At 42.4% G+C, this 25792-nt stretch overlaps 1 protein-coding gene across 1 annotated transcript in view; it reads left to right on the forward strand.

Moving 5' to 3' along the window:
• TSPAN17 (tetraspanin 17) overlaps positions 1–25792 on the forward strand; it is a 1348708-nt gene that overhangs the window by 158535 nt on the left and 1164381 nt on the right. The window lies entirely within an intron of this gene.

Below are 25792 nucleotides of genomic sequence, written 5' to 3' on the forward strand. Positions count from 1 at the left end.
TCTTTCATTTATTTGTGTTCCTTTTCTAATCCATTGCTACTGTAAATCTATCCTGTAGAGATTTATTATTCTGATCTATTGCTGTTTTTAAGAATGTTTTGCACTGCACAGAGTAAGGGGAATATCTAACTAACCAATGATGTTCATCGTGTTACACTGCTGCAGTCATCACCCTTGGGTTATCCTGCCATCAGGCGGTCCCGCAGTTGGCCAGAGTTCCAAAGTCTTGGTCCGGCGTCGGTTGCTGTTGCCTCCTCCCTGACGTCAGTGTGACAGGGGTATAAAAGATGCAAGCGCTGCACAGAGTAAGGGGAATATCTAAATGTATGCTATAAAGATTTATTATTCTAATCTTTTGCTGTTTTTAAGAATGTTTTACATTGCACAGAGTAAGGGGAATATCTAACTAACCAATGTTCTTCGTGTTTCTTACATTTGGGTAATCCTGCTGGCAGGTTGCCCTCAGTCGGCCTGAATTCCAAAGTCTTGAGTCCTGCGTCGGCTGCTGTCACCCTTTCCCTGACGTCAGGTTGTTAGGGGTATAAAAGAAGCATCCGACGCCATTTTCTTCAGTCTTTCTTGCCGCGCGGTGCCCGAAGCAGAAGCAGTTTGCAAGTGCCAGTCGGCTGACTCCTGAGATTTTTGTGTTCGAGTTTCAGACCCAAAGTCTTCAATAAAGCTAAGTACCCCGTTGGGGAAACTTTTTTCTTGCTCCAGACCGATGTCAGAAAAAGTTAATAATTGCATTTCTTGTGGAAAGCAAATACCTCATAAGGAATTTCATTCTTACTGTATTCCTTGCCTAGGCTCTGATCACAACGTTTCTGGTTGTCGGTTTTGTGCAAGATTTAACCAACGCACTATTAAGCATCAGTATGATTTTGCTGTAAACTATTTTGGACACCGGTTTAATTATCCAGAAATGTCGTCGGTTAGCCATCCAACTACCGGAGTTCACAAAAAACGCAAAGAAAAGGAGAGAGATAAACAACCGCGGTCCAAAACCGATGACGAAGCTTCTCCTAAGCCAGTTGCCGGTTCTCAGTGAGGCACTTTCGCAGCCCCTGACGCCCGCTACTTTAGAGTCAAAGGCTGCTACCGACTCCCACGTGGGGTTGGCTATGCCGCTGGAAACTCAAGGTATTGGAGCCTCGAACAGTAGTCCCTCAGATGGGTCCAGAGCCACTGAGCAGGCTGAGGGTGTATTCAGACCTAAACATCTTTACATTAAACCGACTTCAGCTTCAAAGGCAAAGACTAAAGCACCTTCTAAAGCAAAGAAACAAACTCAAGAGCCACGTGGACAGGCCTCTATGCCCAAAAAACAGATGCTCAAAATGGCCGAAGACTTGTTACCTTGATCAGGGGTTCCCATCCCCCTCCTGATAAGAGGCCTAGGCAAGAGACTGACTATGAATCTTCAGATCAGGTTTCTATTTCTTCTGATTCCTCTTCTGATCAGGAATATTCTCTTCCCCCCATGAGGATTCTGATGCTGAAGAATCTATACCTTCAGCTTCTCCTCCAGAGGACTATTCTTTTGGGGAAACCTTGCATACCATAAGGGAGCATTCCCACTGGGAGAGCCAAGATTTTTCAGAATCTAAAAAGAGACTCAGGGATTTCCTTTTACTACCTCAACACAGGCCTCTAGCCATTCCAGCTATGTTAGACATTGTAGATGATGTGGTTTCGGAGTTCAGTCTGACCCCTGACTCCTTACCCCCAGCTCCTGCTAAGCCTGACAGATGTTACAGGGTTCCTGACTCTCATACATCCCTTTTTAAAAACCCTGCAGCAGACCCCGAAACTATTTCACAGGGTCCCAAAGGAGTTGAGGCTTCCGCTGCAAAAAACCCTACCCCCTCTGACAGGGATTCTAGGGCACTGGATGGATGGGGAAAAAAGGTTTACACATCTGCTACCTTGGCTGTAAGGGCCTTAAACTGTCAGTTCCATATGCTCAAATATCAGCAACATGTCATGGCATTGCTTAAAAAGCAAATGTTGTTAAAATCTGAATGTGCAGAAAACAAGGAAATGCAGGATTTATTACATGCAGCTGAACAAGTTGGAAAGCATACTTTGCAATGTAGTTTTGATTCTTTGGAGGCCTCTTGCAGGGCCGCAGTTACGGGTTCTGTAATTAGAAGGCATGTTTGGTTAAAGGAACAAAATCTGCCTGATCATGTTAAAATTAAATTATTAGATGCACCTTTACAGCATGATACTTTGTTTGGTGTTAAGGCAGAAGAGGTGTTAAAGAAAATGGAGGACAAAGCTAAATCTATGCAAACTGTCAAAGATTTTTTACAAGTACAGCCATCTAGGTTTAGTAGACACTGGCCTACAAAGAATTGGTCCTTTCCTGTGTCAGACAGACCTCAAAGGGGCAGATCCAGATGCCCTTGAGGTAAATCCCAGGTGCAAATTTCATACAGGCCAAAGCAATGGGGTGCTTCTACCTCCAAATTTGGAGAAGACAAATCACAGTCATACAGGAAACAGTCCCAATGACTTCCCCCTGCTGGCACCAAGCACTTATGTCCTGACAGCACCCTTAGGGGGGAAATCAGCACTTTTTTCACAAAATTGGCACCTTATAACCCAGGACAAGTGGGTTCTAAATATAGTGTCACAAGGCTACAGGTTCCATTTCCATACCCTGCAAAGGCAAACGGCTGGCCAGATCTCCCAAAAAATCAATGGGCAGAGGCGCAAAAACAAGTCTCATCCCTCATGGGCATGGGGGCCATTCAACAAGTACCAGAGCAAGAGCAGGGACAAGGATTTTACTCAAGACTGTTCTTGGTACCCAGAAAGGACAAGACCTGGAGACCAGTACTGGACCTGTCTATTCTGAACACATTCCTGGATATACCAAAATTCAAAATGTTGACTTTGCAGCAGCTTCTGTCCATGCTGGGCAAGAATGCTTGGCTTGTGACTTTAGACGTAAAAGAGGCATACCTGCATGTCTCAATCAGACAATCATGCAGAAGATACCTCAGATTCAAGGCTGGCTCAATGCATTACCAATTCTCGGCACTGCCCTTTGGCTTATCTACTGTGCCCAGAGCCTTTACAAAGTGCCTGGCACCAGTAATTGCATTCTGCACACAAAAAGGAATACAAATATATCCTTACTTGGGTGGCTGTCTGATTCAAGCAGAGAGCAAGAACATTCTTCTACAGCATCTGGCGTTTGTGAAAAGACTTCTAACATGCCTAGGGTACACAGTCAACAAAAAGAAATCAAAACTAGTACCCTCTCAAGAGATAATATTCCTGGGTGCAAGCTTAAATACAACTACCCAGATGGCTTATCTCATGCCAGACAAACAAAGGCAACTGACTACCTATTTCAAAATGTTGGCAACAAAGGCCCAGTTATCTGCAAGAAAAATTCTGCAGGCTTTGGGCTTCATGGCATCCTGCATCCTACTAATTCCATATGCAAGACTGCATATGACGAAACTTCAGTGGTACCTAAAAAGTGTTTGGACTCAACATTGCCAAAGCCTGGAAACAATGATTACTCTCATTCCCTGCCTGCAACAGGAGTTTCGATGGTGGGTGAAGGCTTGTCACCAGAACAAGGGACAGCCATTCACATTACCCCCAGCCAGGCAGACACCAACAACGGATGCTTCAGATTATCCCTGGGGGGCCCACATGGCAGGAAGATGCCTTCAGGGCACATGGTCCTCAAACCAAATGCATCTACATATCAATCAAAAGGAGATGCTAGTTGTTCAAAATGCCCTGACAGCCTTCAAAGACCTACTTCATCCGGGGCAACTACTGATAAAGACAGACAACACCATGGTCATGTGGTATATAAACAAGCAGGGGGGCACACATTCTTATCCCCTTTGCAGACTAACCATGACTTTGTGGGACACAGCATTGACTTACCAAGTAGATCTGCAGGCACAATTCCTGCCAGGAAAGGAAAACACTCTGGCAGATGAACTAAGCAGAAACCTCATGGATCCCCACGAGTGGCAGCTGGATCCACAAGTCTTCAGCATGATAACAAGGAAATGGGGATGCCCGGACATAGATCTATTTGCCTCCCCTCACAACTACCAACTAAAAAGATTCTGCACAAGGACTTATCACAGACAAACATTGAAAGTGGACGCCGTATCTTTCAGCTGGAAAAACCTATCAGTATATGCCTTTCCTCCACTGCCTTTCCTTCCCAAAGTACTCCTAAAGGTCAGACGGGAGAAGCCATAGATGATATTGATTGCCCCAGACTGGCGCCGCCAGTACTGGTATCCAATCCTAAGGAACTTGTCTCAATGCCCAGCTTGGACCTTACCTGAAATACCTCCTCTACTGTCCCAGCAAAACAATCAGATCCTGCACAGCCAACTCAGTACTTTAAACCTGGCAGCATGGCAGATAATGTAGTCATATAAAACATATCTCTTAGTAAAGCTATGATGGACATCATTTTGGAAGCCAGAAGGCCTAGTACTAGAAAATCTTATGCTGGAAAATGGAAGAGATTCTGTGCTTGGAACCAGGCACACGGAACTGATACAGTTGTTCCATATATTCCTCAGATTTTGCAATACTTAACTGAGATGCTGGACAAAGGCCTATCTTTTTCATCAATTAAAATTCATGCCTATGCCATTTCGGCTCATTACAACACAGAGCCACCAATCTTTTCTCATCCTTTATTAAAGCAGTACCTCAGAGGAGCCAAAAACTTAAGGCCTCTAAGGAGATCACCAGAGCCTGCATGGGACCTCAACTATGTCTTGGAAAAACTCACCCTGCCTCCTTTTGAGCCAGCTGCTACTGCTGACATAAAGTTTTTATCTTGAAAAACAGCTCTGCTCCTAGCATTAACTTCTGCAAGACTGGTTTCAGAGCTACAGGAACTCATGGCTGTGGAACCTTTTATCATGTTTTATCCAGACAGGGTCTCTCTGAGGACAAACCCAGCATTTATGCCTAAGGTGGTGTCCAGTGTGGCTCTTAACCAAACTATTCATCTGCCAACTTTTTATCCAAATCCACAGAACAAGGGGGAGAGAATTCTGCATTCTTTGGACGAACCCAGACAACTTAGATTCTACCTGGACAGAACCAACGTTTTTAGGAAGACAGAGCAATTACTAGTGGCATATGCTGCAGGATTACAAGGAAAGGCTATCTCAAAGCAGACTATTTCAAAGTGGATAGGGCACTGCATTCGTTTCTGCTATTTACACCTTGGCAAGCCAGTGCCTAAGGGCATTAGGCCACATTCAACCAGAGCTGCAGCCACTTCAGCAGCTTCTCTCAGGGAAGTACCGACCAAAGACATATTAGAGGCTGCTACTTGGAGTTCAGTGCACACCTTTACAAAGCACTATCATTGCCACTCTACTCTAAATCCAGGGCAGGCTTTGCCACTGCAGTTCTGCAGGGCCTCATAGGCGCTCCTAATGCTGTTTAACTCCAGCCTCCTAACCATAGCTTTGGGACTCTACCCAAATGTAATGACTGCAACAGTGAAACACGAAGAACATAGTACAGTTGTGTACACTTACCATAAATGTAGATTTTCGAGTGTATTCACTGTTGCAGTCCAGGTTACCCACCCGCCAACCCCCTTTTTTCTGCTGGAACTTTTCTTTCCTTCTCTGATTTATACAACGTGTGTGGTGTATTTGCTTGTAGATGAAGGTAAAGTTTATATTGGTGTATGTATTTTGATATATATATATATATATATATATATATATATATATATATATATATATATATATATGTATATATGTATATATATAAATTTTGGCTACCCTTTTAGGGGGCACCTGACATCTGGGGCAAGAAAAACTGAAGAAAATGGCGTCAGCTGCTTCTTTTATACCCCTGACGACCTGACGTCAGGGAAGGGGCGACAGCAGCCGACGCAGGACCCAAGACTTTGGAATTCAGGCCGACTGAGGGCAACCTGCCAGCAGGATTACCCAAATGTAGTGACTGCAACAGTGAATACACTCGAACATCTACATTTATGGTAAGTGTACACAACTGTACTTTTCTCCTCTCCGCTATTGTTTTTCCTTTTCTACTGTAGTAACTGCAGCTGAAAGCAGTCTTGTGGAGCTAATTTCCATCACCCTCTAGAAATTGCGGTCAGCACAGTAGACCCCACACTTGGCTCCTGCAATTCATTTCTATGGGTCAAGCATATAATGCACTACTATTAATATTGTCTAGGTTTGATCATGAAGTGCTATTTGCTGCTAATTTCTAATCTGGAACACGCACACAGGCAGAGAAAAACAGTCCCCCTATTTTCTTACTCTACAGTGAATATATAGGCCCCATCTCCCTTTAGTGGCTAGTTATCAGTTTTTTTCCTTCAGTGGCTAGATAACACTATCTTCCCATCTCTAGTCTTTCCTGATTGTTTCCAGCTATTCTCCATCTTTAACATTCTCACTTAAAATGTTCCTGTACTGTTGATGTTTTTTTGTTTTGTTTGACTCCTCTACCATAATAGCTCTTTGTCATTACACTGTCCTTCTCTCTTTTTTTATTATCTCAAGGCTTGTAATGACAAAACTGCTAGTCACATTCTGTAATAATAATTATTAACGAACTATATATATAGTGTAGACTTTCTGCCAACTATTCTTTTTCTCTTGTTTTTTTTCTTTTACTTTTCCTGATGTATGTAGTGGAGACTCTCCTAACTGTCTTTACTATACCTGGTGGATTTTTGAGTAGACCCGTTGGAGATTGTTTTTCTCTCTACTTTTTGCATTAGACACTCCTCTTGGCTCATTATGCTCCGTTTACCCTCGCTTATGCTCAGGCTGTCTTTGCTCTTCTACCCTACCCCCATTCCCACTCACCCCCTCTTTCATTACATTTATACTTATCTAACAACTCCCTTTCCTCTCACACTATCACACCCCCATCCCCAACCACAGACTGCCCCTCCCCTCAAAAATCCACTCCCCCCATATCTCTAAAATGCCCCATTCATTTCATCAAGCTCTTTTCCTCATCCCCTTTACCCTTTTCCTATCATTTCTAGGATTAGTAACAGCAATAACTCCCTTCCTCCTCCACGCTCTTGCCCACACTACACTAGTACTCCACGTAATACGTACTCTGACTTTAACCCTAACCTCTTTAATACATCTCCCATTCTCTATGCTAAACTTCACTTCTACTCCTCTAAATACTCCTTCCACTGCTTGCAGTTCTTTATCTCTAGTGTCTCAAATCGTATCTTCTACTCCCTACTTTTTCTCCACTCTTACTTGCTCAGGCGACATCCACCCCAACCCAGGACACTCTGACTCTTCCAACTGCTCTCTTCATACTCTCCCCAAGTGCTACATATCTCTCCATATAAACACTCTCAATTTCCAAAGTATCTGCAACAAAACCGCTGTGCTTCATGCTTGGCTTACTCAAAACAAAACCGACATTCTAGCTACTACAGAAACATGGTTAAAGCCCAGAATTCAGGACTCTGAAATTCTCCCCCCAAAACTATAATATCATTAGGGTAGATAGACAAAAGAAAAAAGGAGGTGGCATAGCCCTTATCTACCCTGACACACTCAATATTAGCCCATGTAGTGGCTACATACCTAAATTTGATAATCCCGAGATTCTAATCTCCTTTCTTGAAATTAATCAGTCAAAGAAACTTTATATTACTGTGCTATATATCCTGTCTGTTAACAACATTCCAACACTAGAGGATATTTTATCTTGGCTTTCCTGCAACATAACAAATGAAACAATTGTCCTAGGGGACATGAATATTGATTGGTCTTCTCTCTCCTCTAATCAGTCTTCTGCCAGTATAAACCTTTTCCACTTCACCCAACTTATTAATAACGTTACTAGATACAATAACAGAACCAATGCCGGATCCATCCTTGATTGGATTCTAGTTTCAATCCATCCAAATTCATTTCCTCTGGCACTTTGCCTACCTCTGTTAGTGATCACCTCCTGTCATTCGCAATCTGAGCATGCTCAGCCTTCCCAAAAAAAATAATATTAAATTAGTGCAAAACCTCTCTAATTTCAACCCTAGTATATTTAACAGCACCCTAAATAGCATAAACTTGGAACATCCTTAAAGCCCTTCCCCTGGACAATGCAGTACACTACTTCAGTAAATCTTTCCTTGAATTACTAGGTAGTCTAGCTCCTTCTAGATACAAAAGAACTAAAATTCATAACACCCCATGGCCAACCAAAACTACCAAAGAAGTTATGCATAACAGGGACAAAGCATGGCTTAAATCCAAGCATACATCCAAGCTTATTCTATATAAAAAGCTCTGTAACCAAGCCAAAAAACTCAATGTAAAATACAAGCAGTACTATTTCTGGAACCGACAAAGTATCAGAAATAGTAACCCAAAATCCTTCTGGACTTCCATTAGCAACCTCCTGTCCCCAGGCACAAAACCCGTTCCTTGCCCACACCCTGACAAACCTCCAGAAAAAATGGCTAGTATCTTTAACTCATATTTTATTGACACCATTGCCAACATAACCTCTACATTCTCCTGTCCTCTCCTAAACCCCGCTACTATTTCCTCTCTTTCTCATAGTCCTCCTCAAAATATCCCAAACTCTCCTTGCCCTACTCACCAGATCTCTCCATCCACTGAAACTCCCCACCCAAACACCACCTACACAGCTACATATCCACCTTTCAACCTCTCTCCCATCCCTACCTACTTTGTCAAAAAACTACTTCTACAGTTGAAGCCCTGCACAAACTCTCTTGATAAGATTCCTGCCAAATTTCTTAAACTCTCTGCAGACTCGGTGGCATATCCCATAAGCATTCTGATTAGCAGATCTATCCAGGAATCCTGTGTCTCTACTATATGGAAAAAGGCTATAATATTACCTCTCCATAAAGGAGGCCCGTCTACCAACGTCTTTATCTTCCGTCCCATTGCTATACTTTCCCCTATCTCCAAAATCCTTGAAAAATGCATTCAGAAACAACTTTTAGATTTCCTTTTAGAAAACAACATTCTCTCCCCCACACAGCATGGGTTCTGCCCAGGACATAGCACCTCCACTGCTCTCATTTTCTTCTTTAACACAGCCAACAAAGCCTAAGACACAGGAAATATTGTAGTAGCCCTTTTCCTAGACCTATCAAAAGCATTTGACACCATCTCCCACTCCTTCCTCCTGTCTCAGCTCTCTAGAATAGGCTTTTCGCCCCACTCCCTTAACTGATTCAGGGAAGTAAATAGTGTGGGAAGAAATAGCCAGGGAATTATTATGGCTAGGCTTGTATAGGCCCTAGGGCCGATAGCCTAGTACCAACCTATGAACCCAAGTAGCTATTTCTCTAAAAGAGAACATGCTGTTAAATGGCAAAATTCAATTTCCCCCTTCATTCACAACCCAACAGGGGTGCCCCAAGGCTCTGTTCTGGGCCCTCTTCTCTTTAACATATTTATCAATAATCTCCAACAAGTTATTTCACAAGGCTCCCTAATCCAGTATGCAGAGGATGACCACTACAGTCTTCTCAGCTAACAATAGCAACACCATAAAACATATTACCCAAGCTACTTTTTCCTCAATAGAATCCTGGCTACACAAAAATCACCTCTCCCTAAATCCAAAAAAAAAAAAAAAAAACAAACTCATAATCTTCACTCCCAAAAGAAACTCACCCATCAATAAAGCTGACCTTGAGATTTTCTCAAACAAATCCACCCAAATTGAGCTAGTTACCCATACTAAACTGCTAAGAGGAATTATTGATGAAAGTCTTAAATTTTATCACCACATCCAAAACAATATTAGTAAGACCCACAAAAAATTTCGGCTGCTATAAAGACATAACAAATTTCTCTCCCTCCCCTCCAAACAAGCACTCACACTATCCTACCTTCTACCTTCTCTAACTTATGGTACCCCCTTATTAACCAATCTGCAGTCTTCCCTAATGGCAAAGCTAGACACTTGCTATAACAAAATTGCTAAATTCGCCACAAATAGTTACCACTCTACTCACCACTGTACTATCCTAAGGCAACTGAAATGGCTTGGGCTCCACTACTATCTTCTCCTTCCCCAGCTTTCCACCACTCATAAAATGATCTATAAATCTTATGACTGCCCAGCCCTATGCTCCATCTTCTCCCTGTATAATCCAGCCTGTCCTCTTCGCTCTGAGCACCAATGTCTGCTCCAAATTCACAAGCCACAACTCCCATCATGCCAATTACTATACTCTTGGACTATGTCCAAAAGTTGGAACAACCTTCCAGCTCCAATCCAGTGTGATTACAACCATCACCAGCTACCTTCAAAGCTGCACTCCACAGCCACCTTTCTTCCTCATGGATATGTAACTGCTGAACTCCTTCTTCAGCAGTTACCTAAATTCTAACCTACTCTGTTTTCACCCAAATTCATCCCCCTTTTCCCCTGTAATCTTGTACCTCTTACTCTAGATTTATATAGTTTTCACAGTGGCCACTTTATTCTGTGTATATACTATGTAAATAGTAGGTTGGGAAACTTCTGTGTTCTTTTTGTGCAGTTTATAAGTTCATTTGTTTATTAGCAGGATATGCTTTGTGTCATTGGGTCACTTTTTACTATGTAAATACTTTTCTAGTCAAATACTAATGTTATTGACACCTTAGTGTACTGCTATGTAAATAGTAGTCTGGGAAACGTTTATGTTCCTGTTTTTGTTTATTTCTTTTCCTTTTGTTGTACAGTCTATGAGTTCATATGTAGATTGACAGGTTGTATCTCTGTCTCATTGATGCTTGTTACTGTGAGCAATGCTGAAATTTGTTGTCATTTCTAACTGTTACTGTGGAGCTTTTCTCACTGGGCCTCCACTGAAAATGGGCTAGCATGGCCCAGTGAAATTTCCCGGTAAACAGATGTCAATAAATTCTTCTTCTTATTTCGGCTTTTCCCAGTTAGGGGTCGCCACAGCAAATCATCTGTCTGCTCATGATTGGCAGTGGAGTTTTACCGTGTCGAGTTGCCAGCACAGTGCCCAACCTTCCACAGAAGGCACACGCACGCACACATTCACACCTAGGGCCAATTTAGAGTGTCCAATCCACCTACTGCATATCTCTGGGATGTGGAAGGAAACCGGAGCACCCTGAGGAAACCCACACGATCACAGGGGGGACATGCAGACTCCGCACAGAAGGCACCCCAGCCAAAAATCGAACCGGAGAACCTCTTGCTGTGAGGCGGCAATGCTAACCGCTGCACCACCGTGGCTGCCCCAAACAGATGTCAATAAATAAATAAATAAATTGGGAACATATTTTCTGGGTGTGTAATGCATTGACAAACTTTAAAGATTCCCTGCAGACTACTCTATGACAGATCCCGGGTGAGCAAATTAGTGCAACTAGGGAAATGCTTTTTCTGAGCTATGATACAGAATCAGAATTGCCTACACATAGTTTGCTGAGTCTAATTATAGTGGCTGCCAAAAAAGATATTACTAGAAAATGATAATCAAAGTCTAAATCAACTGTACTAGAAGCAGCGAATATAGTAACAGAAATAAAACAACTGGAATTGGGATCTTTACAAAAGGGTATGAGGAAATTACATAGGAAAATGGGAATTGTGGGAATACTACATACATGGGAGGAATGAGGTTTAAAAGAAGGCAGGATTTGAATGAGCTATGTAATGTTTGACAGACAATGATTGGGTAGATTATAAGTCATGTATAATGTTTGCAACTAAAATTATGTCCATATGGTTTATTTTCTTTTATATAAATGTATGATTACCTATGTCATAAGTAATAATTTAATAAATAATAATAAAGATGTTTATTGTTAAAAAAGCAGTCTTTTGGCAATATGAACTGAGATGTGGACTTCGATGGGAATGTTTAATGTTTACATGAAAAAGCTTGATGTTTCACTATGGATGGAGTAATATACCTGCAAGGTGATGGAGCCAATTAGGAAGCAAATCAAAATGATTCAGGAGACGGCTGCAGGGACAGATAAAAGACTTTCTCAAATTAAATTGCATCTTACTGGCTTGGGGGGGGTAAAGAACTTAAGAGGAATTTTAAGTTTATGATGTCTTGGAAGGGGAAGACAAAGATGTTTTTATGTGAGACTATCAAAGGTTCACATATTTGCACTTGGCAATCCGTTTGAAGACCATTATAAACCTAGCCAATAGTCTGTATTCATAAATTCCCTCTAGCCTCAAGGAGGGCTGTACAGGATAGTTCTGGGGAGAATGAGGTTGGCCATCCATGTATCTAGGTTTACACTGAAAGTGGTAAGGGTGCTACTCTGCTTGACATGTAGAAGAAGTTTGTTCCATAGGTAGATTCATATCCAGCATATCATCCATCAGACTAATGTGTCTTATTTATCTGTTGATGAAAATTTAGTAAAATAGTGGAATGGACTAGTTTTACTATCCGTGAAAGGATTGTCATAGCCTAAAAGAGAAACCTCCCGTATGGCAAACCCAGGCAAGTACTGACTACATTTTCAACTTGTAAAGAGAGAGAGCGCGCAAGTGTTATGGAAACTGTGACAACTAAGTGGGAAATTGGAAGTGCGAGGGAGAACAGTGCTTCTGGAAAAAGCATTTCCAGTTTGTTGATATGACCAGGGACTGACATTAAGGACTGAAATTTAACCTGTCTACAAGATTAAAGATATTTTGGAAAGGAAAAATGTTAGTTTGACAATTCTGGAAAATAAGTGCTTCTAGTGTGACTGATTATAGTTAAAAATGGTGCAAGTCGGAAACTATATAAGTAAATTAGAGGGATTGATGCATTGAGAGAAGTAGAAGATGAAATAGAAAAATAGTCTAGTTCATTAGAGAAGATTGCCGGTTTGCAGCAGTAAGCCCAAGGACAATATGCATAGACTAAGAAGTGTGACGTGAACTGGTATTTCAGGGGGGTTGAAGGCTGGTGGACTTCACCATGTTAGGCAGACTGCACAGTAAAGAGAGTGAAAGTGGGTAATACCCCAGTAGATGGTGAGAAAGACTGTTTAAGTTGTACTCTCTATCGAATGTCCTAAAAGGTTGAATTTGTGTTTCCTAATGGTATGAGAGAAATTAGAAAGTATAAACATTAATTTAATAAAACAAGGTTGGACAGTAAGGAAACGGAAGATGATCTAGTCCCATTAGGGGCTTAAACATTTGATTAAATTGTGTTCTTAGTTGAATATGCTACAAAAATGTATTTTTCTGGTATGTGCAGTTTCCGAAAAGTTGACAGTATCAAGCGGGGGGAGTTTATCCATAAATTAATGGTTACACAAAAATTGGGTATAAGATTACTTCAGGGAAAATGTGTGATGTTCTCCCCATTTGAAAGATGGATATAATTGTATTTAAGGGAAGTTTAAACATGGGTGGACAGAAATGCTCTGGAATCTGGGATCGTAAAGTATCGACTCTTACTGAATATGTGGAGTCAAGAGGAGACTTATTTAAATGTTAGGGACCATTGCTGATAACTTATTTTAAAGTTTTATAGTTTCATGTGTGACCAATAATGTATATAAAAAAATATTTCTGTAAAAGTAAGGGATCACTGAAGTATGAAAAAGATGTACTTTTGTTCATAGCAAATTATTTTATGTTAATATCTGCTGAGAAAAGTTTACATTAGTAAAAAGTGTTATATGTTCTGTCATTTGTAAAGTATGGAACATTAATGGTGGATTTAATACCAGTGTTTTAATACTATTTGTCCACTTTAGGTTAAAGGAGCTAAAGGCTGCTTTTGGGACTAGAATATTGGGATGAAAATGAAAGCTGGATTTGATTATATAAACGAATAAATATTGTGGAATAAAACTAAGAATTCTAAAACACTTAATGTGGGCTTCTAAAGGGCAAAAAAGTATATAGCATGAGAGCGAATGGGGAAAATTAGAATAACTTAGTGGTTTGATGAAGTGAACGGTAACAATGGAGAGAGTGTGTGTTTGCGTGTGTGTTTCCCCACTGTTGGAGACAGTACAATTGAAAAAGATAGATATTGCTGGGCACTCATATGGTGTCTACCATGCTGCATAGACTGGAACAAGTACAGAATAAAAGTGAGGTACCAATGTCTCCCACTCTGTCCTGTTGGGAAGCTGATGGGGTTATGAGAGAAGAGTGTTGCAGTTGTCTGTCAGTACTGAAGTTTAATTTTGTCAGTTGTTAACAAGCTGGTTCCTGTAGCCCAGGGTTCGTGGGTTTATTCCTTCCAACTCCTTTTGTCTAGTATGGACCTCTGATCCAGTCAGTTAATTAGAGACTGTTCCTGGGTTGTCCCAGAAAGAGGGTACATTGTGTCCAGTGGGCTTACTTGCTTAAATATATAAAATAAGAATACGGTTGAGTAGGATCATGTGACTGACTAAGTAGTAAAAAGAATATGTGTAATGATATTTGTAAGGATGTTCATAGGATGTAAAGTGAATGACTGGCAACTTTTTATGGACAAATAGTTTTAAGTAATGGGTTAAGAATTATGAGTCTGGATAGGGTTATGTGTGTATGAGCCTCTTGTATCAGAAAGAAGTTTAAGCTGATTAGAGAGGAGAGTAAAGTATTTAATGATAGGAGTGTTCTGGGTGAATTAAATGGGGTATACAGCACATATAATCTTGTAGGGCAATAGAAAGGTAACGTCACTGTCTGAGTGTATGTGGAATGAAGTCTCGTGAATGGCAAAGTGATAGAAATCAAACAGTCGACTAGATATAACCGACATTAAAAGAAAAGTGACTAAGGGATGCATGTGAAAATATTTGAATTAATGCATGTGATATCCTTCTTTTGTTTTGCTTGTTAGGGAAGAAATTTAAGATGCATATAAGTAAGGGATAGTAATATGTTATAGAAGATGGTTGTGAACAGGCTGGAATGCTTGAAAATGTGGATTATAGCTGCTCACTGTGGGAACACAGTCGCACCAGCTGATCAGGTAGGAATCTGCTGGGGAATCCAAGGTGATGTATTACTGAATATATTTACATTGGATGCCAGTGGAAAGACAACTGTGTATATTTGTTTTAAGACTGCTGTAAGTGTTTTTTAAAAATTAGGAAGGTAGAAATTTAAGAAGAGCTTTTATAAGTAATGTACTTATCAGCTGAAGTCCTGGCAAATGTTCCTTTTTGCCACTGTGATTCTTATCCCAAAACATGCAATGACAAAATTCAGACTAACTACAGTATTTTTCCTGTTGTGAGTACTCAAGGATGTTTATATTCAGTGGGTTAATCATAGTATTCCTCATGTTGTATATAGTCGGGGATGTCTACATTCAAGGCCCCACTGGTGGTCCTTGTGGTTATATTGAGGATCCCTACCAGTGGGTTTAGGGGTCATTATTTACTTTTTGTTAAATGTTCTTTTGTTTTCTAGAGCAAATAATGGGAAGATGATATAGTTATTTAACTGAATAAACAAACATATTTTGTGCCACTTTTTATTAAATGAACATGAAAGATTTGAAAACCTTGTAGCACTACTGTACAAAGCTTGCTCAGGATTTTGACTTGAAATTGTTTGTCAGCCAAGTGTCGTAAAACACCTTAATTAGTGTAGGTCTGTTTGTAGCGTGTACACTGCTTTTAACCATTTCCCTTTGGCTATGCTGTGTAGAACTAGATTACATATCTTGCTGGAACTACAGTACTTTTTCTGCCACAAATGTTCATTGTACTTTTTCCAGGTTCCATGTTTCAACATCCTGTTTGGCACTTGCAATAGCATAATTTATTCATTTATTTATTTAGGTTTTGTTGACTGGTTTACCCCTGTTAAGTACTGACCATTTTCAGAAGGGACCTGAGATGAAAGATCCCATTATAGTACAGCAACCTGTAATTTGAGAATGCAGATGATGTCTTGGAATTTGGTCAAGGTAAAATAACTGAAATCACAGGCTACAAAGACAGATCTTTAATCCAAGACAGAGTCACAGCTGTAAGCATCACTGCTGAAAAAAAAAGATTTTACAATGTGTCAGAGATTGTCTGATAAGACTGTGGGAATATTTGCCTGAATAAATGATCCTTTTGTCACAGATGATTTGCTAACTGCGGGAAATACTTGCCTAACCAGATCCTTTTAAAGGAAACGTTCACATTCTCCTACAGTTTAACTCTATTCTTAGGTAGCCTTTCTCCCTATGGTATGATTCCAGTACCCTGTAGGTACCTGAAACGTGCTTGTACTTTATAAAAGTTTCATTTCCTCACTTTGGTATCAAAGGAAGGGAAAGACCATCCACTTTTTAATCTTAACTTCTCACGTTGCAGAGGAATTTGTAAACACCTGCATGACATACCAGAGACGCAGAGAAATTTGTATTCAGAAGCTCAGGCTGCTGTAAACAAGACAGAAAGGTGTGAAACTGTTTTTCATTGTCTTTATTGCAGAGAGGAAGAGAGTTTACACTGATTCACAGCTGATTCCAGTGTAGCCATGCCTTTCAAATCAAAACAGAGCAATTAGATCAGTCAATGGTTCAAAGGCAGTTGCCACTTCTTTTGACAAATTTTCATAAGCAGCATCACTGTATTGAAATGCTAAGCTTTAAACTTTTAATGTTTGTTGTTTATACTACTTTACATTTTAAGATGACTTGAATGTAGTATCAAAGATGTCTGTGATATTTAGAGACAAGTCAGAAAATATTTTTTTTCTTTTAAGTGTCAGCAACACATTTTCCAAAGTGTAGGGGGAGGGAAGTCAGTTCATCTTGGACTACAAAAAGATGCTTTGAACAAAGGCCTGCAATTTAACAACTGTCTTGGTTACAGCTGTACAGTTCCTTAAAAAAAGCCCCGAGATGCACACAAATGAGGGCCATTAAAGAAATAAAAGAAGTACACACAGTATGTAAGATGACAGCAACTGACACTAATCCCATTATATGTCAGTGGAATGGGACTGCACCACTACTTCCTTATGTGTAGCATGACTCGTATAAAGCATACTTGAAATAGATTATCGGAAAGAGAAAGGCTCAACGAAAATTTAAATCATGTCGATATGCCAACACCCATTGACAACCATTTTGGAGAAAACATTAAAATCCTATAAGAAGCATTCATAGTAATTTTGAGATGTTAAAATAACTCAGAAAACAGAGAGAGAGAGAGTGGAAAAATAGATTTGTTTAGTTCTAAGGTGGAGTTTTCCTTTACGGCATGACTCTGTCTCTGGTAATAGTATATTATATTACCAAGCACAGTTAACAGTACAAAGTCTTTTGTTAAAAATAGCTTCCTTCACAGTAACAGTGAAACCAGACTAAGTAAACAGGAAGCAGACCAAGATATTAAAACAATAAATTGTCAAAGCATACAGCATGTAAGTATAATGGCAGTGCATGTACCATACAATAAATAAAAGTGCTAGATATCATCATAGTGTAAATGCAAAGAGTGCAACACACTGCAGCATGGTGAGGGCTTACCATGTCTGCGCTGTTTACCATCTTTTGTTTAGTCTAAAACTGACATGTAGCTGTGCTTGTAAGGGTCCCTTTTCCATCTTCATTTTAAAGGACTTTGTGTCCATGTTTATTCCCACTCAGTAGTTTATTCCAGAACTTTGATGTATGCATAAAAAGCTCTATGCCCTCTGCTAACCCAAGCCAAGGTATTTCCAGTGGGTGTGGGGGCTGCATATTGTAATTCACATGTGAATTCTATGAGCTTCAGTCTTCTGCTGTAGAGAAGGGCTGGCCTTACCGTAATACAGTAAGTAAGCAAGTCGCAACAAAAGCTTCTGATATAAGTACCCAGACTAACACATTAGAAATCATTCATTAGAGGAGATTGGGGAACATGTGTTTTTTTTTTTTTTTTTTTTGGGGGGGGGGGGGGTTGCTGATTGTCAAAACTTCAGATGTTAAGGGTTGTTCTCTGACACGGTAGGTATTTATTTATGGTAAGAAAATTATAACACTTTTGCCCTAGGTACTAACTGTTTCTCTTCACTGAGGAATTGAGTAATTTTGCATCAGGTGCCTAGCTGTTTTCATAATCTTCCAACTAAAACATTAATGTGCAGAGCCCATGAAACTTTCCAAAGTATCTGAGATAAATAATATCTTCCGGAAGTCTAGTATATTGTAGTCATAGTCCCAAGTTAAAGTAGATTTTTCATTTTGCTCTGCAGCAGAAAAATATATCCATTCCATTATAATTCACTGAGTGTTCTTCCTGGAACCAATTATAAACCGAATTACAGCTCACAGAGAGGGCAGCTGAGGTGTAATCAAGAAATAGGTCACTTGTAATTGCGCAGAAGTGATGCTTCGAAGCAGTCATTATGAGAAATATTTGGTTTGTATGTAACTAGTTTGTCTCTAACGTATCTACTTGTTGTGTAGTAGTCTATGCCTGTTTAGTTTATACTCCAGAGGGTCCCACTGTAACGTGTGTGTGTGTGTGTGTGTGTGTGTGTCTGCATGGTGCTTGACACTTTGTGTCATAGTATTTAAGATAAGTGACAGTCTGTTGTGCATTAAAATGAAGCAATGTGAAAGTGTTCAATCTCGCCGTTTGTTCTTACACACGGGGGTTCGGAGCCGATCCTCGGCTCCGAGTCGGCCGCATCGCAAAGCTCTGCATCTTGGAGAAGCTCGAGACCAGACTATATCCCATAATCCTCCCTGCTATCCCTCAGATCTAGTTTGCCGCTGCAACAGATCGGTCGAGGAGAGCTCGGGCCAGAGAGAGAAATTTAGTTTATCGATCAGATAAGCAATATTTTTGTAAAAATTTTTTTTGTCAATCTACCTTAGATAGAGTAGTACATAGTGCATGTGTGTGTGTTTTGATAGATATCCCTTAGATATATATATATATATATATATATATACATAGGTTTATTGGGCTACGGCCTACTTGTTTCTGTCAGGACTGTGACATTGTCCTACCAGTGTTAGTTGATATAGTGTTTGTAGTGTAGTGGTTCTTATATATATAGTTACTGTTAACTTTATTATCCTATATCTAGCTATTTACCTATACTATTATTATAGTCACTGTTTTAGTGTTGTTGACTTGTATTGTGTACCATGTCGGAGAAAGCCAAATCCGGCTTTAAGAGATGTCAGTGTGGACAAAAAATGTCCATCACTGACAATCACGCTTTCTGCGTCTACTGCCTTGGCCCTCTCCATTTGCAGGAGGACTGCTCCATCTGCCATTCCTTTAGTGGGAGGGTCATGACAAAGAGGCGCAGGAAGCTGATTGACAGGGGCTTACTTAAGCCTGACTTCCAGGAGGCCTTGGAGAAGTCCGACCAGGCTTCTAAGTCTTCGAAGGGGTCGAAGACGTCGAAGATGTCAGAGCCCATGTCATCGGCTCCGAGCTCATCTTCCAAGATTCGTTCGCCGGTTCCACAGACCTCGGGGCTGAGCATCGAATGGTTATCTTTCACTGAGCCCCAGGTCTTGGAACCGGTGTCGGAGCTGGCTCCACCGTCGATTCTTCGGTCGGTGCCATCTTCGGCCCCTTCGACCCGGACTTCCAGACCATTATCCGATACTGATGTGGATCGTGTCGTACAAAAACTAATGGAAAACACGGCGCTGTCCAAGCTGATTTCGGTTTCGTCCCAATTGGTGTCGAAACTGGAAGGCCTCCCCGTGTCTCCAACAGATCCTCCTTCGAGACTCATCCAGTCTTCAGAGCCGGGAGAGGATGAACCGATGATAAGGAGCCCTCGGTGCCGAATCCGTCCGTTGAGTGATCGGCACCATTAACTTCGACTCCTTCGGAGCCCATAGGGGAGTTGCGGAGTCGACGATCTCTCCTTAGTTCCGGGACCGAGAGTCGTACTGATTTTTCGGTTCCGACTCTCCCTCTCGGGGCCTCGGCGCAGATAGGTTCGGCTCCGTCCTTGGTGTCGGAGCCCATGGTTCCGGTGTCGGGGAGACTTCTGCGTTCTTCGGAACCGGAGGAGTCCTCAGCCCGGGGCTCGGGAGCTTTTGACCTTATGAGAAAGGTATTGTCTGCACAGACAACTACTTCATTGGAGGCGTCTTCTCCTTCCCCCAAAGGGCCGCTTTCTGTTTCTGCTCCCACGATCCACCCTAAGCGCAGAGTCCCATTGCCTCAGCCAGCCCCAGAAGGTGCTCCCTGTTCCTCGGAGGCCTCACCAGAAGCCCCCTCTGATGAGGTGCCGAGGAAAAGATTGTGCAAGAGGAGGCACATCGATTCCCCGCAGGAATCTCTAACGTCTGACACTGATTTGGATGAGGCAGAGGGGTCCCCACGGTCCCCCTCTGAGGATGTGTCATTTGCAGACATCCTGGAGATCTTGAGACAGAGGGGTGATTGGCAGTCCCTAGCCCCCACTGAGGATGAGTCGGTGTTGCTGAAGGCTTTTGGGGCTCAACCTTCTACCTCCTGGGTGACCCCGCCCTTCGATGAATTGATGGACTTAATTGCTCGAAGGGCGTGCGAGACACCGGACACAGTGGAACCGGTCCCCCGTAAACCGAACAAATTTACCACGGCCCCTCAAGATAAGGTCTATCTTACTAAAGGAGTTCCGGTCGATGCTATGGTGGTGGCGGCAGCCACGAAGAAGGAAATGTCGTCTTCCTCTTCTATTCATCCTCCTAATAAGGATTCTAGGACTATGGACAGATATGGGAAGCGCGTTTTTAGTTCAGCGACTTTTTCCATGCGTTCGCTAAACTACTTGACACATTTTACATGACTGCAGAGGGATCTCATTAAGGAACTGGGAGATACCCTCCAGGTTAACACAGATGCTGCTGTCTCAAATAAGGTGACAGCACAACTTAACACCCTTACTTCAATAGCAAACTCATCCATGAGGCTCATCTCATATGCGGCCGAAGGATCGAGTAGAGCTGCAGCTTCAACAATTGCTCTCCGTAGACAATCCTGGATGCGGCTGTGCTCCTTTGCGGAAGCCTTCAAGTCTTCCTTTGCCAATGCCCCCTTTGATGGTGCCACGCTCTTTGGGCCCAAAGTAAAGGAGACTCTAACTTAGTGTGAGCAAGAGGGGAAGACCCTGTCTGCTGTTGGGGTCCGTTTTTCCGCTCCAGCTAGACCATACCCCAAAGGGCAACGAAGCGGAAAAATGTGGTTCCGTAAGACTGAGGGATCTTTTCAAGCCACACAGGGTGATGCCCCCTCCAGAGGCAGAGGAGGGGGAAGAAATGGAAGACGCCACCCTGGCGGCAGAGGGGGTCCGCAAAATCAGGGCGACAGGGATACTGTCCCTGGGAAGCCCTTCCAGCACTCCTGAATGGAGGCCCGACTGTCCTGCTCTGGAGGCAGTCGGGGGGTCGCTTGGCTTTATACTCACAGGCCTGGCTAAATTTTACCTCGGATTCTTGGGTAAAAAGCATAGTAACCAGAGGATACAAAATTCCCTTTACGTCCACCCCACCTCAACAAAAGAGATTTCCAGATGTGCCACCCCATCTGCGAGATCCACCAGCTGTAAAAATTTCAAAGCTGCTCAAAAAAAGAGTCATCCAGCCAGTCCCGGCGACCAAAGAGGATCCGGAAATTACTCAAGGTTCTTTTTAGTTCCAAAAAAGACAGGGGACTGGAGACCGATTTTGGATCTCACCAAACTCAACACCTTCGTAAGGAAGGAAAAGTTCCGGATGGTCACGCTATAGTCGATCCTTCCCTTCTTACAGAAGGACGATTGGATGTGCTCGGTAGATCTCAAGGACGCGTACTACCACATCAAAATGGCCAGGCCGTCCAGAGATTACCTGCGCTTCCGGCTGGGAGCCAGTCATTTTCAGTATCGAGCTCTCCCCTTTGGTCTCACCTCAGCCCCCAGGGTGTTCACCAAATGCATGGCAGTAGTGGCGTCTCACTTGAGACGACAAGGATTCCGAGTGTTTCCGTATCTGGACGACTGGCTCCTCACCGCCACCACCAAGCATCGTCTTGTACAAGCCAGAGACTACACAGTCGACCTTTGTTCCCATTTAGGAATTTTAATCAATTTCAAAAAATCTGCCTTATCGCCCTCACAGCATATTTCATTTATCGGGGCAGGTCTAGATACAAGGTTAACACTGTTAAAGCTTCTTCCACTAAGAGCGTTAGCCCTCAAAGAACAGGTTCTGCTTCTTCAGAACAGGAAAGTCCCGGCTAAGCTAGTGTTAAAGGTTCTGGGACTGATGGCAGCGTCTCTGATTGCAGTTCCCATGGGCAGATTGCACATGAGGGTCCTCCAATGGCTGCTTTTCGCGCAATGGTCGTTCCAGCAGCTACCCTTATCACATGAGATACTAATAACGGACTCTTGCAAATGAGATCTTTCATGGTGGGTGAACAGTCAGGATCTCACAATGGGTCGTCCGTTTGTCCTACCCAACCTGACGGCCACAATAACCACGGACGCTTCTCTGATAGGGTGGGGGGGACTTTTACAGGGAAGAACGGTCCAAGGGGAATGGTCCAATCTGGAGTACAACCTGCACATCAATGTTCTGGAGTTGAGGGCGGTGTTCCTAGCGTTGCAACACTTCCAAGCTGTCTTACCTCTGGGAACAGTGGCAATTCAGACAGACAACATGTCTGTGGTCTGGTACATAATCAAACAAGGGGGAACCAGGTCTTGCCCATTATGCAGAGAGGCCATGAGAATTTGGCAATGGGCAGAGTCCATGGGTCGCTTTCTAGTGGCAATGCACATCCCGGGGTCATCCAACGTCATTGCGGACAGGTTGAGCAGAGCCATCCTGTTACCTCACGAGTGGTCCCTCAAACCGCAAGTGGCGGAAAGTATCTTCCGCAGATGGGGCCAGCCTTGCTGCGATCTGTTTGCATCCCCGTTGAATGCCAAATGCAGAAGCTACTTTGCCCTTCTACCCCCTCCGGGGGGTGTTCCCAGGGATGCTCTCGTGCACGATTGGCCCCCGGGTCTCCTGTATGAATTCCCTCCTGCCCCGTTGATTCCCAAATTTCTACAGAAAGCCAGGAACCTGGAAAGGACGATAATCCTCATAGCGCCATTCTGGCCTCGACAGATATGGTTCCCCTTTCTTCGAGCCCATCAAAGGGAGGAACCTTGGATTCTGGACCCAGTGCTGGATCTATTGACTCATTCGTCGGGAGTTTCTCACCCATCCCTTCAATCCCTCAAACTGACAGCTTGGCTGCTCCGCTTCCCTGTCTAGCCAGGTCAGACCTTCTCTCTCCTGTGGTTCAGCACATTCTGGTTGCCTCTCATAAAGCCTCCACCAGAAAGCTTTACAGGAGCAAATGGAAACGCTTTGTATGTTGGGCGTCAGGTCAACACATAGATCCCTTGGTAGCTCCACTTCACAAAGTTCTGGAATTCTTATCAATACTCTTTCATGAAGGGGCCTCTACTTCCACCTTAAGAGTACAGTTGGCGGCCATATCTAACTTTCATATTGGTGAGGGGGGCTCTTCTATTATGTCTCACAGGCTTTGCAAGGCTTTTATGAAGGGAACTTTCCACCTTCATCCACCCATTCGGGAGCCCTTTTTCCCATGGAATTTGAACTTGTTGTTGTCGCAACTGATGTTACCGCCCTTCGAACCAGCTTCATCCTGCCTCCTAATGTTCTTGTCGTGGAAGACACTATTTCTTGTTGCTGTCACTTCAGCTCGAAGAGTCTCAGAGTTACAAGCATTATCAGTCAGGCCACCGTACTTGATCTTCCACCCGGATAGAGTTTCCTTGCGCACAAACCCGTCATTCCTCCCCAAGGTATGTTCTGTCCTAAATATCAAGAAATCCATAGAGCTCCCCACGTTTTTCAAGAATCATTCAAACAAATTGGAATATATGCTGTACATAGGCAACTGAGATTTTACCTGGACAGGACTAAAGATCACAGAAAGTCAGATCAGCTGTTCGTTTCATTTGCAGACAACAAAAAGGGTATGCCAGTCATGAAACGTACCTTATCTAAATGGCTTTCCGATTGTATAGGGTTTGTGTATTCTATTTCGAATCAGCCACTACCTTTCAAGCCTAAGGCTCATTCTACTAGGGCCGTTTCCACTTCCTTAGCTCATGCAGCTCGCTTACCATTGGACATGATTTGTGCAGCAGCAACGTGGGCTAAACCTCATACATTTATCACTCATTATAAAGTGGACAGGGCCTCTAAGGACAGGACATCCTTTGGTTCCACTGTGCTCAGGAACATTCTTCCATGAGTCACCCAGGGTGACGGAGCTAGGGACGCTACCCGTGTGTAAGAACAAACGGCGAGATTGAACACTTTCACATTAAGAATTTATGTACTTACCATAACGTTCCATGTGAGGTGTTCATCTCGCCTTTGTTCTTACATTCCCTCCCTCCCCCTCCCCACACGTCAGGAAAGAACAGGTAAGACTAGAGTCTGGTCGGGATTTTTCCCTTTTCTTGGGTTCATTGCTCTGTGTCCTCAGTGGGATATAGTTCACCACCCATAAGGCATTAGATATTACAGTCAGAGGGTGTTCCTGGATAGCCGTGTGAATGTGAAGGTCTTAGACCAAGTTGAATATTAGCGGTCTGGTTTCTTGCAAATAGATCTGAGGGATAGCAGGGAGGATTATGAGATATAGTCTGGTCTCGAGCTTCTCTAAGATGCAGAGCTTTGCAATGCGGCTGACTCGGAGCCGAGGATCGGCTCCGAACCCCCCGTGTGTAAGAACAAAGGCGAGATGAACACCTCACATGGAACGTTATGGTAAGTACATAACTTCTTATTATGTTGCATGCATTACGGACTATAATACTGAGCAAAGCTACTGTGTTATGTGAACTTTTAAGAAAAAAAAAAAGTCAAGGAGGTTTAATTTTTTTTTATCAAAAATAGGGTGTGTGTTTGTGTGTCATATCTCTTAACTGTCCAGATTTTTTCAGATTGTCCAGATTTTTGCCTCATATTTTTGAACTGTTTCTCATAAAATTTGTGGTTTTCTGGCAAATCATTAAAGTCCCCAAATAATACTAAATAATGATAGATATGCAAGTTTCAGATTCCATATCCCTCAGAAAATACATAATTCAAAAGTGTTGTTCTAGCATATTTCTAAGGTTATAAGACCAATTTTTAAAATCTGTCCCTATTTTTGTTCCTTTGACCCCTCATTCTTTCTGGCTTTGTCTATATTTCTTACACTGAGGTATTTTGTGTGTGTGTAAGGTTTGATCTGAAGTAGGATATTCATTTGTCTGCAACCTGTGGGTTATGGATCCGATATCGGATCCGAACCGGCATAGTTTCCAGCTATGGATCCAAGCTCTCAGCTCCTCCCCTCACCCATAATGCCCTGCTCTACCCTCATGACCTCAGATCTTGTTTGCCGCGCTGGTAACTGGATGTGGTTTCTATAGCTCTCAGCTAAGTGGAATTTTCTTGTACAAAATTAGAATATTTTTGCTTTCTTTAAACTTTTTTGTGTGAAAGTTGTAGGTTTCCTATTTTTATTGACTGTTTTTGGTTTAATTTTATTTACAGTAGTATTTTATTCCCTCCCTCGCTGCGTAGAGTGTGTGTGAGGCCTGTGTGCTTTTTATAGTTTATTGTTTTAAGTTACTTCTGTAACTTTTGGTTAATTTTGACTATGGCTGACCAGCCTAAGTCATTTTCTCTAAATGCTCGAGTGTGGCCATAAGCTCTCACGGCTGATGGCCACACTCGGTGTTAGTGTCTTGGGGTTGAACACCTCACATCTGGCTGTTCCATTTGTGCAGGGTTCAACCCCAGGGCACTGAGGAGCGGAGGTCC

Source organism: Protopterus annectens, chromosome 4.part0 (assembly GCF_019279795.1).
Source record: "Protopterus annectens isolate FY-2018-M chromosome 4.part0, PAN1.0, whole genome shotgun sequence".
Lineage (NCBI taxonomy): Eukaryota > Metazoa > Chordata > Ceratodontiformes > Protopteridae > Protopterus > Protopterus annectens.